Here is a 15779-nt window from a genome sequence, read left to right as displayed (position 1 = left end):
TATCTACCCTAACCTTGCACTTTTTGGTGGAAACCCATGAAATCATCGCTCTGCTGTCCTCTCTGCTATGCTTCTATCATGGCACTTCTGCCCCCCACCCCCCAACCATGCTGTGTTGTCTGGATTTTAAGTAAAGCGAGGGCAGGAGCCTTGACTTCTTCATCTTTGAATCCTCTGCAGCTTTGCTAATCAGAGTGTGGTTTGCACTGTAATAAGAAGTCCAGGAGACTCCGTAGGGTTCGAGCAGCACCATCCTAGAAACCCAGCCCAGTACTCTTTAACTGTTGGCTTGAGCCAAGAAGTGGGCATGTACAGCTATAGTGGCTAGAAGCAATGAACTTTTGAAGTGACATATTTTGTGGGCCTGTTTTACTGCCCCCCATACTGTTTTACTGTGGGCCGGTTTTACTGTTTTACCATAAAGTCTTCAGGGTGGGGACTCTGTGGATTCCACACATTTCTCTCAGCTCATATTCAGTGGCCATTACCCAGGGAGGACAGGGGCTGGTATGTGGCCTCGGGAACCTGTTTGGCTCCAGTGACCTTGTCTTCTGCCTCTAGTAGGTGACCAGCAGAGGAGGAGAGAGATACAGGTGACACGGATGACCAACAGCCCCCAGAAGCAGGGGAGCTCAGTTCAGGAAGAATCTTTATGATAATAATTTATAGAGAGGGTAGCTCCTACTCCTCTCCTTCCTACTCTCTGTCCATCATCCATCTTCTCCTCTTTTACTCACCAGCTCTGCTGGCTACATGGTCAAGTTCTTGGTGACACCTGAACCCTTCATTACACATTCCATACTAGTTGTGGCTTTTTAGTAAATAGAAAGGACCATGATAAGGCACCAACTAGCACTTGGTTTTGTTACTGCTCTTGACAAGATGCACTGTTTGGGCAAAGGCCTTCCAGAGGTCTTGGGCCTCAGGCTCAAGCCAGGGAAGAGTAAGCACATCCCAGATCTGGCATGCAAGGATGGACAATGGCATTGAGGCCACAATAAAGGAAAATAGGAGTTGCTCTGGAGAGAAGGTAGAAAATAAAGTAAGATCCCCTAAGAAAGTAACATTTGAGTAAAGACATAAAGGTTGTGAGGAAATAAGCCATGTAGATAGCTGAAAGGAAAATTATTCCAGTGCTAGGAAATAGCAAGTACAAAGGTCCTGAGCATGTCTAGATATTAGAGGTCCAGCATATAGATTATCTTGATGTGTATTCCATGTATACTTGGAATGGCCCGATCCTTTCATCTTTATGAAATATTCCTATTTACCTTTGGCAATACTCCTTGTCCTAAAGTTTACTTTGATATTAATACAATCAGGTTATTCATGATTAGTGTTTGTGTAGCATCTTTTTTTCCATCCTTTTACTGTCATGGCCTTTACTTTGTCCACTGTTTAAAGTACATCTCTTGTAAACAAACTTGGTTACATCTTACATTTTAGACTAGTTAGACAAGTTCTGCCTTTTCTGTGGCATGCTTAGTCCATCTTTATTTAATGCAGTTATTCATATGGTTAGTTTCATGTCTCCCATTTTGCTATTAATTTTTACTCGTCCCATATGTTCATTGTTTCTTTGTTCCTCCTTTTATGCTTGCTTCTGGACTGATTACTTGGTACTATCTCATTTTGTTGCTTTTTTTTACTTTGTAGCTGGATATCTGTTTTATCTTTAATGATTTCTCTATGGATTAAGATGTGCATCTTTAACTTCGTACAGGCTACTTTGGGTCTACATTATATCACTTCACAAATAATGTGAGAAACTTACTATACCTTCCATTCACCCTTTCCCATCTTTTGGCTATTCCTCTCATCTACTTTACTTCTGTGCATTTGAAAAAAAAATCCCATAATACATGGTTATTATTTTCTTCTTAAATAAATTAAGAAAATGATCTTTTCTATTTACCCATGGTATTTACCATTTCTAGTGCTCTTCATTCCTTCTGGTAGATCTAAGTTTCCAACTGATATCACTTCTCTTCAGCCTGAAGAACTTCCTTTAGTATTTCTTGAAATACAGTTTAGAAGAACAGCAAGGAGGCTGACTGGGCTGAAGCAGAGGGAATGAGGAGAGAAGGAGGAGATGGATTCTCGAGGTAATCAGGAGTCACTTACACTCACTCTTGTAGGCCACTGCAGGCTTTGGCTTTTAATTTGAGTGAGATGGGAAACAGTTGCATGGTTTTGAGCAGGGCAATGACACCATCTGGTGTGGGTGTTCACAGGATTGCTCTGGCTGCTGGGACGAGAATAGACTACAAGGGGCAAGAGAGGGAATTGGGAGGCCGGTTGTTGCAACAACCCAGGCAAGGGATAATGGTGGTTTGGGGGGTAGCAGTGATATAGTGAGAAGTTCCAAAATCTGGATACATTTTGAAGGCACGGCCAATGAGGTTTACTGACAGATTGGATGTGAAATATGAGAAAAAGAGGAGGTGAGGATGACATCAAAGTTTTGGCCTGAGAGACCAGAAGGATGGAGTAGCCGGTTGCAATGGGGAAGATTGAGGAGGGGCCAGTCTGTGGGAAGTACCCTTTCATCATCTAAACAGAGATGCTGAGTAGGCCTTTGGTCTACAGTTCAGGGACAAGAAATGGGCTGGGCTTATACATTTTTTTTTTTTTTTTGGTATAAGTGAATGAGTAAATGTGACACGTCTTTGTTTCAACGTAATAATAGATGATATCTACTGAGTGCTTACTTTGCCAGGCATTGGACATAATTCTTACATTCTTACTCATTCAATCCTCATAACAACCCTTACAGTTGGGTTCTATTACTATCATCCACAAAAAGGAGGTGTATTAGTCAGTCCGCTAGGGCTGTCTTACAAAATGCCACAGGCCGAGTGCCTGAGACAACAGAAACTCTTTTCTCACGCTTTTAGAGGTTGGAAGTCCAAGACCGAGGTGTCAGTCAAGCAATTCGCTGGCTGTCACTTTGGTTCCTCTGAGGCCTCTCCACTTGGATGCAGATGGCTTTTTCTTCATACACGTGCATTCCCAGTGTCTTCCGTATGTCTTAATCCCCTCTTTATACAGGGACACGGGTCAGATGGGATTAGAGGGCCACCCGAATGACCTCATTTTAATTTAATTACCTCTTTCCACTTACAGTCATATTCTGAGGTGCTGGGAGTTCAGGCGTCGATGTAGGAATTTGAGGGTGGAAACAATTCAGTTCATAATAGGAGGTATAGAGAGATTGGGCAATGTTTACAAGGTCACGCAGCTGGTCAATGTTGGAACTAGGATCTGAATTCAGCAGGTCTGACTCGTAGCCAACTTACTCCACACAGTCTAAATAGTCTCCTGAGCAATGCTGTTCATACCTTGGTATAATTTATTCTTCGCCAGTAATAGCCTACTCTGTGTGTTCCCAATCCCTTATCTGAACTGTCAGAGACATATACTATGGGTCACATTCCATGTTATTTTGCTACCGCCTTCAGCAGGATCTGGGCCAGCACTCCATAAGCAAGTACTGATCTGGCAGGAAAACGTAGTAATAATCACCCAAATGAGATAGAAATCACAGATAGCGTCACATCATTTTCATAGGCTTTGATGCCAAATACGTTACACATGTGGCAATTTTTGGTTTTGTTTTGTTTTTTTTGTTCTTGGGTTTTGTTTTTGTTTTTATTGCTTAGATTTTGGCCTTTGGATTTCAGATAAGAGATTATGGACATGCGCCTAGAGTTCTCTTCCCTGTGGCTGTAACTGTCCTTCGGTTTTATGCTCTATTTGCCAATTGTACTTAATCACTTAGGAGCTGCACTCCACTGAAGCAGTATTTCCCACGATGGCCAACCAAACATGTGCTGTGTGAAGCCCCTTGCAGGAGAGGGGATGAAGGGCAGTAAGGAGAGAGCTTTGGGCCCATGGCTTTGGTTATAGGAGGAAAAGCCCCTTGGTCCTTGGGAAGAGGTTGTGGTTGAATGTTACCCCAGAGAAGCTGGAGCTCCTCCTGTAGTGAAGGCCACAGCCCCTTTCTTGAATCAACAGCTGATCCTAACAGGGCCTTCTGGTTACGCCAATAGGTTTCCAGGTGTGGACCTGCAGGCCTCAGGGCACGCTGTAGGAACCCAGAGGAAAAAGGACCTTTCCATAGCATTCCAGATTGGCAGCTGCCATCTTGGGCCCAGTGTGGGCAATCCTGTGAGGAGAGAAGGCACCTGTAGCAACGCCATGTGGGTGATGCTGGCCTGAGGATCACACAGGATCTGGAGACCTTGCCCCCAGGGCTCTGCCCTGGGAAGACCAAGTAACTCAAAGTTTAAAGGCACTGAGTTCCTTGAAAGTGAAATTTGGGGCCAGAGTTCAGGGCAGTCAAGATTTCCCCGTAACCCAGGGGAAGCACAGGCCCAGCTGTGGATCCTGCCTTACATGCTGTCCCCTCCCACTTCCTCCAGGCTTCTGGGGCCGGGTTCTGAGTGACAGCCTATTGGATGCAGGGAGCCAGTAGAAATCCAGACTTTAGAACTATCTGTCTGGCTCTTTCCAGGAGTCACACTGGTCAGCAATGGCCAGAGAAGAAAGGGCTCTGCGGCTCTGGGAGACATTGTGAAACTTCAACGGTGTGCTGTAAAGGTTGGTGTTCTAGATCAGGGCCAGATTCCCCCACATTCCCAAATCTGGGCCTCTGCCTACCTCCGTGGAGATTTCCTTGCAAGGTCCCATGCTGCTGACATGCTCTTGCATGCCACCAGTGTAACTGTCATGCAGATTCTCTTGGGGGGTGGGCATTGCCTATGGGGTGCCCCCTCTTCCCACACTGGTGTGCTCTCTGCAGCCTGGGAATCCTATGGGGCTCAGGCCCACCTTAACTCCATGCTCTTAAGAGGGAATCATTGAGCCATGGTTTCCCCTGGATCTTAAGGGAGAAGGAAGGGCAGTTGGATCTGGATCTGGAAGGGGAGAAAAGGGGAGAAAGTTGGGAGAGCAGAGAGATCAAGGGAGGACACTAGGTCTCTCTTGCACTGGGATTCTGGTCCTCCCTGGAGCACAGCCAGCAGCATGGTCTGCCTGTGGTCATGTCACCTGTTTCCCACAGGCCAGTTTTTAATATTGGGGTTGATTGCAATCACCACTGGGCACCCCAGTTAATTCGTTGTGTATGTTTGCATCTAAGTGTATGCAAATAAGTGCAACATATGTGGCGATCCCAAGAGTCCTGGTGTTATTTTTGTTCAGATTCCCAGGCTGGGAATGTGGGGTTCATGTGGGCATCCGTGTGGGCTAGGGGGATTTAAAAGATGGGACCGTTTCCTTTTTTTAAAGAAAACAGCTCATTTTCCTTCTACTTCCTTTTCTTCTTTGTTTTAGAAATTCAGCTCTAGACTCTGTGAGAGAATGGAGAAATGTGAACCCAAACCCAAAAATGAAAGCACAGAAGAAAGCCCCAACCTCACATGGGAATGGGTCCAGCCTGGGAGGCACTGTCTCCCCTGTGAAGCAACAGTATCACAAGACTGTCATATTATTTTTTACATTAATAATTCTAGAATTAAAATAAATTTTATGTTCGGGGGCACCTGGGTGGCTCAGTCATTAAGTTTCTGCCTTCAGCTCAGGTCATGATCCCAGGGTCCTGGGATGGAGCCCTGCATTGGGCTCCCTGCTCAGCAGGGAGCCTGCTTGGCCCGCCCCCCCCCCCCCCCCCCCCCCCCGCTTGTGTTCCCTCTCTCACTGTCTGTCAAATAAATAAATAAAATCTCAAAAAAAAAAAAAAAACAACGACAAAACTTATGTTCTGTTACTTAAAATTCTAAGTTATCGACTGGGACTGTAGATTGTAATTGAAAGTGAGTTAAACCACCAGTTTGCTGCAGCCCCCCGCTGGGGAATTATCAGAGAAGATTTACTTAACATGTAAATCTTACTCTGTTCTTAATTAGTAAAAGCTCTGAAAGATACAGACACTGAGTCAGAGGGACACTGGTTCTGGGGGGTCACAGAGGAGACTCGGACAGCTGACCGATCATACCCCTGCCATTCCTTCCCTTTTCTGGGAAAGGGAAGGGAAACAAACATTTCCTGAGCATCTATGTGGTTGGCAACATGCTAAGGACTTGCATGTTTGTCCTCTTGTTTAATCCCTGTTTTTTATAAACAGATGAAGAAACTGGGACTCTAACAAGTTAAGTAATTGACAAGGGGGCACAGCAGGATTTCTGTGCGGAAGGATTCCAAACCTCACCCTTCTTTCACTACTAACTACTTCCTTGAAACAGCCTATAGCAGAGGAAGCTCCTGCTTTACCAGCAAGCCCAACTGAGGAGCCTGCTGGCTCTTTTCCCTAATTGCAGGCAGGGTTAGGGGTGAAAATCTACTTCTTCCAAAGGTCTCATTTTGTACAACCACTTATACAGGGTGGCATATAGGCACTAGGTCACCGTGGCTTCCATTTGACTTCATACTTTGCTAAACTGTTGGATCAGGAACCACACTTTGAAAACCACTGTTTAGAGAGACTCCTGAGGCAAAGGCAACCGTTAATAATAACTACTAGCATTTATCAAGTGCTCACTATATGTCAGGCACTTTGGTGTCAAACATTTATATGTTATAGTTTTATTTATTCCTATAGTAATCATATTCTCTATATGATTTTTAGACAAATTACATGCTACTTTTTATAATGCTACAGATATTTTATATGTGTTAGGTTTGATTCACCAACTAGAACATGAACATTCTGAAAATTCGGCCAACTTTTTTTTTTCCATTCTTTTTTTTTTTAATTGGTTTTAAAGTTTTTATTTATTTATTTGTCTGAGAGAGAGAGAGAGAGAGAGAGAGCATGAGCAGGGGGAGCAGCGGCAAGTAGGGGGGAAGCAGGTTTTCCGCTGAGCAGGAGTCATTCTTTTTTTTAAATATATTTTGTAAGATTTTATTTATTTATTTGAGAGAGAGACAGAGAAAGAGAGTTGGGGGGAGGGGCAGAGGGAGAAGCAGGGAGCCTTGCTAGGGGCTCCATCCCAGGACCCTGGGATCATGTATGACCTGAGTCAAAGGCTGATGCTCAACCGACTGAGCCACTCGGTGCCCCTGTTTTTTCATTCTTTTTTTGGACTTTCTTTCCTTATCCCGTGGCTGCCACACAGTGCTGAACACATAGTAATAGCTATAGCTTATTGAGCATCTGTTATGTTCCAAAGCACTCTACTAGGGTGACTTGTATAGTGTTTTGCAATTTCTACTCCCCATCAACCATGTGAAGAGGGTACTATAATTATTTCCACCTGACAGTTACTGTAACTAAGTTCAAAGAAATTAATTTATTATTCCCAAATTACTGGTAGGTGTCAATGCTGGGATTTGAATCCCCATTTGTCTGTCTCCGAAGCCCTGTTCTGATCCTGTTATTCTGGCTTCTTAACTGATTCACAGCATTATGTCTGGCCATCTAATTAAATCCCCAAGGAATCCTGGCTCCTTTTTCAATGGCCCCTGGGTGCGAATGGAGAGGTGTTTGCAGGGGTGGAGGGAGGTGTCTTGATGACTTGATGATGCTGGCTAGAATGGAGGGGGAGGGCGCTAAACAAGACCCCTTGACCTCTGCAGTTTTTATTTCCCCAAACCAAAATACTTGGCACATAGTTGATGCACAATAAATATTTATTTAATTTAATTTATTATTTTAAAATGACTTATTTTGGGGCACCTGGGTGGCTCAGTGGGTTAAAGCCTCTGCCTTCAACTCAGGTCATGGTCCCAGGGTCCTGGGATCGAGCCCCCGAACATTTGTGTTTAAGTTTTTGTTTAAACATGTTTCCCATGCTTTTTTTTTTTAAAAGATTTTATTTATTTATTTGACAGAGAGAGATCACAAGTAGGCAGAGAGGCAGGCAGAGAGAGAGGAAGGGAAGCAGGCCCCGTGCTAAGCAGAGAGCCCGATGCGGGACTCGATCCCAGGACCCTGAGATCATGACCTGAGCCAAAGGCAGCGGCTTAACCCACTGAGCCACCCAGGCGCCCCCCCCATGCTTTTTTTTTTTTTTTTTAAGATTTTATTTATTTATTTGACAGAGAGATAGAGAGAGAGCACAACTAACTAGAGAGGTAGGCAGAGAGAGAAGCAGACTCTCTGCTGAGCAGGGAGCCCAATGTGGGGCTTGATCCCAGGACCCTGGAATCATGATCTGAGCCGAAGGCAGATGCTTAACCCAAAGGCAGAGGCTTTAACCCACTGAGCCACCCAGGCACCCCAAGTTTGCATACTTTAAATAGGCGCAGTGGGAAAGGTAGACAGCAGATTATACCTCTTGGCTTCTTAATACTCCTATTGTAGCTCGGGGCACATAGTATGTGCTCAATTAATAGTGTAAAGTAAATAGTTTCTTTTCAGAGAAGAAGTAATCATGATTTTGGTTAAACTTATTGGAGACATGTAGAAATAGCAAGAGATCCCCATTGCCAAGGAACCAAAAAAGATCAAATAAAATGATGTGCCCCAAATATAAGACTAAATTATTTCTTAGAAATCACATTTCGGGGCACCTGGGTGGCTCAGTGGGTTAAACCACTGCCTTAGGCTCAGGTCATGATCTCAGGGTCCTGGGATCGAGTCCCACATCGGGCTTTCTGCTCAGCAGGGAGCCTGCTTTCCCTCTCTCTCTCTCTGCCTGCCTCTCTGCCTACTTGTGATCTCTGTCAAATAAATAAAATCTTAAAAAAAAAAAAAGAAATCACATTTCAAAGATAATGACACACACTCTTTTGTTTCAGTACCAAAGAAATGGAATACAGAAGGTCTCTGCCTTCAAGGAATATTTGAGCAATAAACATTTAAGCAAAAACTTCCTTCCTGCAGACAAGGAAAGTGGTAGACTGCTTTTCAGGGAACTACATTCTAAACCCAAAGCCACATTGAGATTCTTTTTTTTTTTCCTCCCTTCTGAGAGTTTACTTAGTCCAAGGGGCAGTGAAGTTCGTAGTCTATGACCCTGTCGCAGAGTGGATATAAGCTGGGGAAATAGTTTCTCCCTGAAGTTAATAAGAATTTATGCCAGGGACTTATACAGAGGTCAGTTTCGTAAGAGGGGTTAGGATTGAAAACTGATTCTACTCTGAAGCATCTGGGAATTTTTGATATTTTTCTCAAGCTGTGAAGTCCAGGATTGATCGTGACATTTAATTTCTCCATGAAGTGTTTACATAGCCCTAGATAATGCTTAGGAGTCTATGAAACCTGGAATAGTCTCCATAACCAGGTCTGATCTGCGGGGAGAGCTCAGAGTAGAGGTCCTCCTTCATTTCTTAGAGATGAATTACATCTAGAACAGGTTTAGTGAACTACCCCCCCCCCACACACACACGCACACACCAAGCCTTGGGAGAGAGAGCCTGACTGGCCCTATCATTACGCCCTTCCACGTTGCAGTTTGACTTTTCTTTCTTTTTTTTTTTTTTTAAACAAAGTAAACCAGTATTGGTCATTTCAGGCCAAGCTGGTCCCAAAACAGCTTGGCATTTATCTAAAGCATTGTTTCAGGTGCCCTAACCCCTGCCAAGGAATAAGTCAGGTCGGTGGTGCAAAGAGCATCTGAGAGCTGGAGAGATCCATTTGGCACAGTCCGCTCGCGTGTGCGCGCACGCTCGCTCTCTCTCTCTCTCTCTCTCTCTCTCTCGCGCGCGCGCGCGCACGGCGCTTTCTGGATGAAGAGACAGTGATAACCCCACTCATAGAGCCATTTCAAATGTCACTCAGACTCAAACCATTTTCAAATGGGGATGATAACATTAAAGGAAGCAGCTTCTCTACACAGACTGAATTCTGCTAAAACGTTGAATGTTTTATGAGTCCCTTTTCTGAGCTGACGGTGGCTGCTTCAGAAGAGAGAGGCCAGACAGAAGTGCCCAGTGCAGGAGGAAACCAGGGTAGGAAGAGAGATTAAGGAAATAAAGGAATAGTGCTGCAAGGGGGAGAGAGAGAGAAGGAAGTTGGCAGAGAGGGACAGGAAGTCCAGGACGAGCGGGAGCAGAAGTTCAGGGCTGAGGATCTATCCTCCGTTCCAGAAGATCTCATGGTGAATGTAGGAAGGGAAACCAAGCCAAGTGCAATGTGTCTGCCAATCTAATAGGCTCGAGACACCACAACAGACATCCTGGCTGTGCTGGCAGGCTCTTTGGCACCTTGGCCCAGACACGCAGGTACTTGTCTTTGAAAGGCAGGTGCAGGGTAATGGTGGCTGCGGGGGGACTTGTCTCCTGCATCCAAGAGGACTTTTTGTCTGAGCCCTGGGATCGCTGGTTGATCGCTTTGGCTGGCAAGGCTCCCCTCCCCCATTGGGCAGCATTTGGAAATGAGACAAGGGGCTCCCGTTGGTCCGGTACAAATCCTATCCAAGCAACAGACCATAGTTCCCCATCCAGGCACGCACCTTAGCCTTAACCCACAGGGCCGGTGTAGGGGCAAAAGATAAGGCCGTGTGCTGAGTGTAGGCAAGGATAGAAGTAGGAACTGAAAATGTGCCCCAGGGCCCATGCCGGCTACTGGACCACTTCCTGCAGGGTGATGCAATCGCTTCTGCCGCTTCTGCCGCAGGTGGTGGTGGGAGTGGTAGCAACTGAGAGAGGCTGGAATTTACCTTGCTAGACTGCCTCAAGCTTGGCCTTCCTGTTCTGGGGACACAGGGGTCAGGGTGCTATTGATGGGGAAGGGGAGTGAATTCCATCTTTGGGGGAAGGACTGGATGTGCCTTTAAGGCAATAGATATAGGGGACTGGAGCCCTGGCTTTCAAGGTATCACAGGTTGGCCTCGGATCATTGTGCTGTTTCCTGCCTGTCTTTGTGGAGAAGGGACCTTAGTTTCCTTGAGCGTAAAATGGCACGGATGGCAACAGCTCCCTCTTGGGTTCGTTCAGGATTAAATGAGCTGCCTTTTGTCTAGTCTCTAGCATTCCATAGGTGCTTACCCAGTGGGAGTTGTTTGGGTTATAACTCAGGGACCTCTGGCAGAATTAGGATAAGAGGCTCATGTTGACCCCAAAGTCCTAAGCCCCACCAAGCCAGCCTGTTTACGGAAGGCATGTCCCTCTGAATGAGGACACAAGAGTGGTGGAGGGCACCTGTTGATGGCAGAGCTGGGAACAGAGCTCAAATCTCCTTGCATCTTTCTACTCCACCTGAGGACAGGTGAGCCTTGGAAACAGGGAAGAAGTGGGGCCTCGGACATTTCCAGGATAACTCTGTGTGAAAGAAGGCAGGACTGCTTCGGGGGAGGCTGAGGCTCCCTGGGAAATCTGTCTACCTTTAGCTTTTTCAGTTGCAGCACTCCCTGACAGACCTTCCTCCTGTCCCCAGTTTCCCTTTGAGATGTGTATATGAGGGTTTGTGTTTGGGAGGGAGGGTACAGATAGGCTCAAGGATTCCCCCAGGGATATCTGTATTTCCAGCCTCTGATGTGGAGCCTAGAACATGGTGTATGCTCAGTAGATGTGTGATGAACTCACACCTGGGAGATGGAACCCTTCTGTCATTGCCTGATAGTGACTTCTCTCCCACTCCAGGATAGTAGGACTAAGGGCTTGGCTGGGAAAGAGATGATCCAACTCATCTTCTTGGTCCTGATCCTTTTGAGCACCAGATTCAAAACCCAGGAGGCTCTAGACCCAGAGAAGACTGCTTCCCAGCTCTTCCAGGTGGCAGGTTTCCTTGATAGCAATCAGCAGAACATTCTAGCCTCAGCCGAACATTTCTGAGGTTTCCGTGACAAGCCCAAGGAGTAGAATGTACTAATGTCCTGGTGTACCTTTGCCCAGGAAAATGGGGGTGTCCTGGGTGAGGTAGAGTAAAAGGAGAGTATTTTGATTGGACTTCTTCATTCCTTGGCAAGATAAAGCCTACATCTTTTCGGTGGGCTGGGGAGCAGTTTGGGGGTGGGGAGGGGAGCTGAGGACACTGCCCTGAGGGCCATGCTTGTAGCTTTCCTATAAATGTGTCTCCACAGATGTTCTGTCGGGTTCAGCCAGGAGGAGGGTGGTCTGAGGGTACCAAAGACCTGGCAGCATCACCTTTGTCTTCTAGGAGGAGGCTCAGCTGGTGAGGTGAGACTCAGGGAAGGTCAGCCATCCCTAGTGACAAACACAATGGAGAGAGGACATTTATGGAAATCCTCCACTGCAGGGTTTTTTTCCCCCACTCCCCAACATGACACTATTCATATTTTTAAAATCTGGAAGTGTATATTTATTCATTCACTGCAAACTGAAACTGAATGTGTGCTAAATGTCATAAATCATGGGATCCTGGACTTCACCTTGTCTTTTAGGTTCCACTGAGCTTTCGCATGGCAGCCTCGCTCTGCCTCTTCCTTTCCACCCACGTCTGGAGCTCTAAATGTTTTCTCTTTAGCACCTGCTTTTTCTCTTTGCATCCCACTGAACCAGAGATGAGCAAGAAGTGAGCTCATTGACTGGGAAATCAAGTCTCTCCACTTGCTTACCCAATTAGCAGAAACCAGTCTGTCTATTCAAGTATATTCTCCTCTCTCTCTCTCTCTGTCTTTCTCTCTTTCTCTCTCTCTCTCTCTCTCTCTCTCTCTCTCTCTCACACACACACACACACACACACTGCAACTCAGAAGAAAGCAACTGTTCCTTTGCAGACAGATGGAATGATGCTCTGAGAGATAAATTCATTCTGTTAGAGCAATTCCAGCAAGAGAAGGACACTCAAATCTTCTGGGTCCCTGGTCTTTCTTATGGGTATGATCCCTCCTGGAGGGAGTTAAGAGGCAAGGGGGGGGTCAAGCACTAGCCCCACCAAGACCCCCACCATACCCATAAATCAGTTTCCAATCGAACCCCTCCTTGGGGGTTGAGTTACAAACCTCAGCAACCCCAGGGCAGTCTGCCTGGTAATTCCTATTATTCAGCTGTCAGCTGGTTTTTTAAAAACCTCCCTTCCCAGTGATCCAGTTACCAGAGTTTTAGAGCCCATTCCTTGTCTTAGAGAGAAATCCTATAGCCAGGTAGAACAATGGAGAGGGCCGCTGCCTGCTTTCTATAGGGCGCTGGGTTTTCTCTTCTGTTGAAAGCAGCCTCCCCTTAACTCTTTGCATCCCTCCCAGATTGTTGGCTGGCCCCTTTCCGAGCAACTTTGCCTTTCTCCAGGGACCCTCCTCCTACAGCCAGCATCAGTCAGCAGAGGAGAAAACAAATGGCCGAAAGGGGTGGGAAGAGAGAGAGAGAAAATTCTCCAAAATAGATTTCTGCTGCCTCAACTAGAGTGCCGCTGTTAGTCAGTTGGTCACCCGGTTCAGAGCCCAGATCTCCAGCCAAGCAGGTCCTGATAGCCTGTACTAGAAGGGGAGGAACGGTACAGAGGGAAGGGTCTGCTTTGACAGTGATGAGAGGTGGGGAGTGAGGTTCCTGACCTCCCTGACCCCTTTATCCCAGACAGTCTTTTCTGGTCCCTGCAGCTCAGGAGGCTGGGTGGGCCCCTGCTGCTTGACCTTAGAGGCCAATAGCGCAGGAGGCCAGGCCACTGGGTGTCCTTCAGAACCAGCCTGAGAGAGAGGCTGGGAAGGCCTGGGAGAGAGGTCTTAGAAGAAATGTCACTAGAGGGTGTGACCTTCCTCCCAGCTATTCAGACCCACCAAGATGCCCCATTCCCCTACACTGGTGATTTTTAACCCTTTATAGGGTCACGGGCCCCTTTGGGAAACTGTTGTAAGTAAGCTATGGAGTCACCCCTCAAAATGTTTGTGTGAGCCCATGTACACAGTTCAGCCAGTTTCAGGGGTTCATAGCTCCTAAAACTGAAGAGACTCTGGTGAGTCTGGCAAGTACATGGATCCCAGGTAAAAATTCTGCTCTACCATCATCCTTGCCTTGTGGACCTAATTCTGCTGTGATGAAGCAGACAGAGCAATAGCAGCTTGGAGTGGGGGTGGGGACTTGGGGGTGGAGACATGGGGATGGAGAGGTGGGGATTGGGGTGGGTAAAGAAAATGAGTATGACAGCTGTCCTCTAGGGCCTGTGCTGCCTGAGAAGAGAGGTTCAGAGCTGCTCTGTCCTTCAGTTCCATTCTTGAGCCTAGGTAATACCCATAGTCATCACCGGCTAGCTTGAGATATTGGCCAAGGAGGAAAGCCATTAGGAAGAGAAGGATGGTAGGAAGGTGGGGAAAGAGGTCTGTGCATGGTGAATGTGGTGAGGGCTCCCCAGTGCCCTGTAGGGAGGCTGGGCTTGGTTTCCTCATTTCCCCACATGTGGCATGAATGTGAGGTCACCCTGACCTGGTGACACTCCCTCTTGGCCAAGTCTCCTGGTAAAATAATATACCTCCTTTCTGGACATCCGTCAACTCCTGGGGAACTGGGCTGCTGGCCAACCTTGACTCTCCCCTCTTTCCCTTTTCCCTCTTCTCTGGACTTCGGAGATAGTGTTTTCCTGCCCTACTAACCCCAGCCCTCTATTTGCCTGGTTGGCTCTCTTTCAGGTGCACTTTGAGGGAGCTAAGGAAAGAATGGGTAGGGGGAAAGGTGCAAGGAGATTTCAGGCTCCTCTGGGGTAAGAGTCCCAGGCCCACTTAACTTAAATCTGTCTGAGTTTACAACCAGAGAGAGCAGTTTGGTGGTCAGAGGAATGTCTGTCTCTACAATCCCTGGGGTCAGGCCCATCATTGACCACCTAGTCTGTTACAGGGACTGGCTTGCTCTCATTGATTTCTGGCTTCTTTTATCTTTCCTAAAATGCAGACTTGGTCAAGTCGCTCATCCTCTATAAAAATCTTTGCTGGCTCCCTTTTGCCTCCAGTACGGATTCTCCAGCCTGGCACCTATGTATTCAGACCTGAATCCACCTGAATCCTGGGGTGCACCCAAACACCCCCCTCCAGCCTGCCCTGCTCCCAAGACAGATTGTCCAGTTCAGCTCTTTATTCTGCTGCCCCTGGCCTGGGCTGCTTTATCTGGTCTTCCTTATTGAAAAATTCCCCCATCCTTCAAGGCCCAACTCAAAAGCGATCTCCCTGAAGCTTTCCCCAATGGAATGCTTTCTCAATTTTTCTCCACCTTCCAGCGGTCATTGTTCCTAAGAATTAACACATTTCATGCGGCATTCGGCATGCATTCGGTTATTTTCAAGTCTTCCTCCGGGAGGAAACTGTAAGCTTTCTGAGGACAGGCACCGGGTTTTGGGCTTCTAACCCAGTTATCTGGCACAATGTAGGTATTCAGTAAATGTTTGTGAAATGGCCTGGAGACTCCTTTACTGATAGTACGCGATCTTCGGGACACATCTCTGGATGCTGCCATAAACAGGATGGGTGTCAGCTGCTCAAGCAGCCCCTGCATTTTTTATCTTTCCTCTCCTCAGCCAGATACTTAATCTGTAAGTGTCCACGCCCACTCAAGAAGAGGACATGAGATTCCCTTCGGATGTGTTTGATCTGAATGTCACTCAGTAACGGCGCCAGACGCACGTGTTCTCACGCTTCCTACAGATTTGCGCCTGGAGTTTATTTCAGACGCGCTAAGCAGGCGGGAGGGTGCTTTGCCACCAGGCCAGGATCCCCAAGGGCCCGCACCTTGCACTCGTTGGACGCCGCCAGCCGCGTCTAAAGCTTCCGGGCTCCTCCTCCCCTCCCTTTCTGGACGCTCCGTAATTATTCGGTCCATTCCGGAGAAAGAGAAGACAAAAGTCACTTTGGCGCCCCCTCTCTACCTTCTATTAGGACTCAGGGACTCTCGGCCGCTTCCCGAGCTTGCATTTGGAACAGAATCTGCGCGGACTACGGCGCTCCAATTGCGTTTCT

The 15779-nt window shown here is 46.9% G+C and overlaps 1 long non-coding RNA gene across 1 annotated transcript; it reads left to right on the top strand.

Annotated features, from left to right (window-relative positions):
* Positions 1-2017: 2017 nt before the first annotated feature.
* LOC116589985 lies at positions 2018-5538 on the top strand. The gene is made up of 3 exons (XR_004285463.1): positions 2018-2105; positions 4517-4602; positions 5338-5538. It is a non-coding gene; the product is annotated as an uncharacterized LOC116589985 (long non-coding RNA).
* Positions 5539-15779: the final 10241 nt, after the last annotated feature.

The sequence above is a fragment of the Mustela erminea genome, chromosome 5 (assembly GCF_009829155.1).
Source record: "Mustela erminea isolate mMusErm1 chromosome 5, mMusErm1.Pri, whole genome shotgun sequence".
In the NCBI taxonomy this organism is placed as follows: domain Eukaryota; kingdom Metazoa; phylum Chordata; class Mammalia; order Carnivora; family Mustelidae; genus Mustela; species Mustela erminea.
The sequence above is the reverse complement of the archived record's forward strand: the minus strand, read 5'-3'. Positions and strand labels throughout refer to the sequence as shown.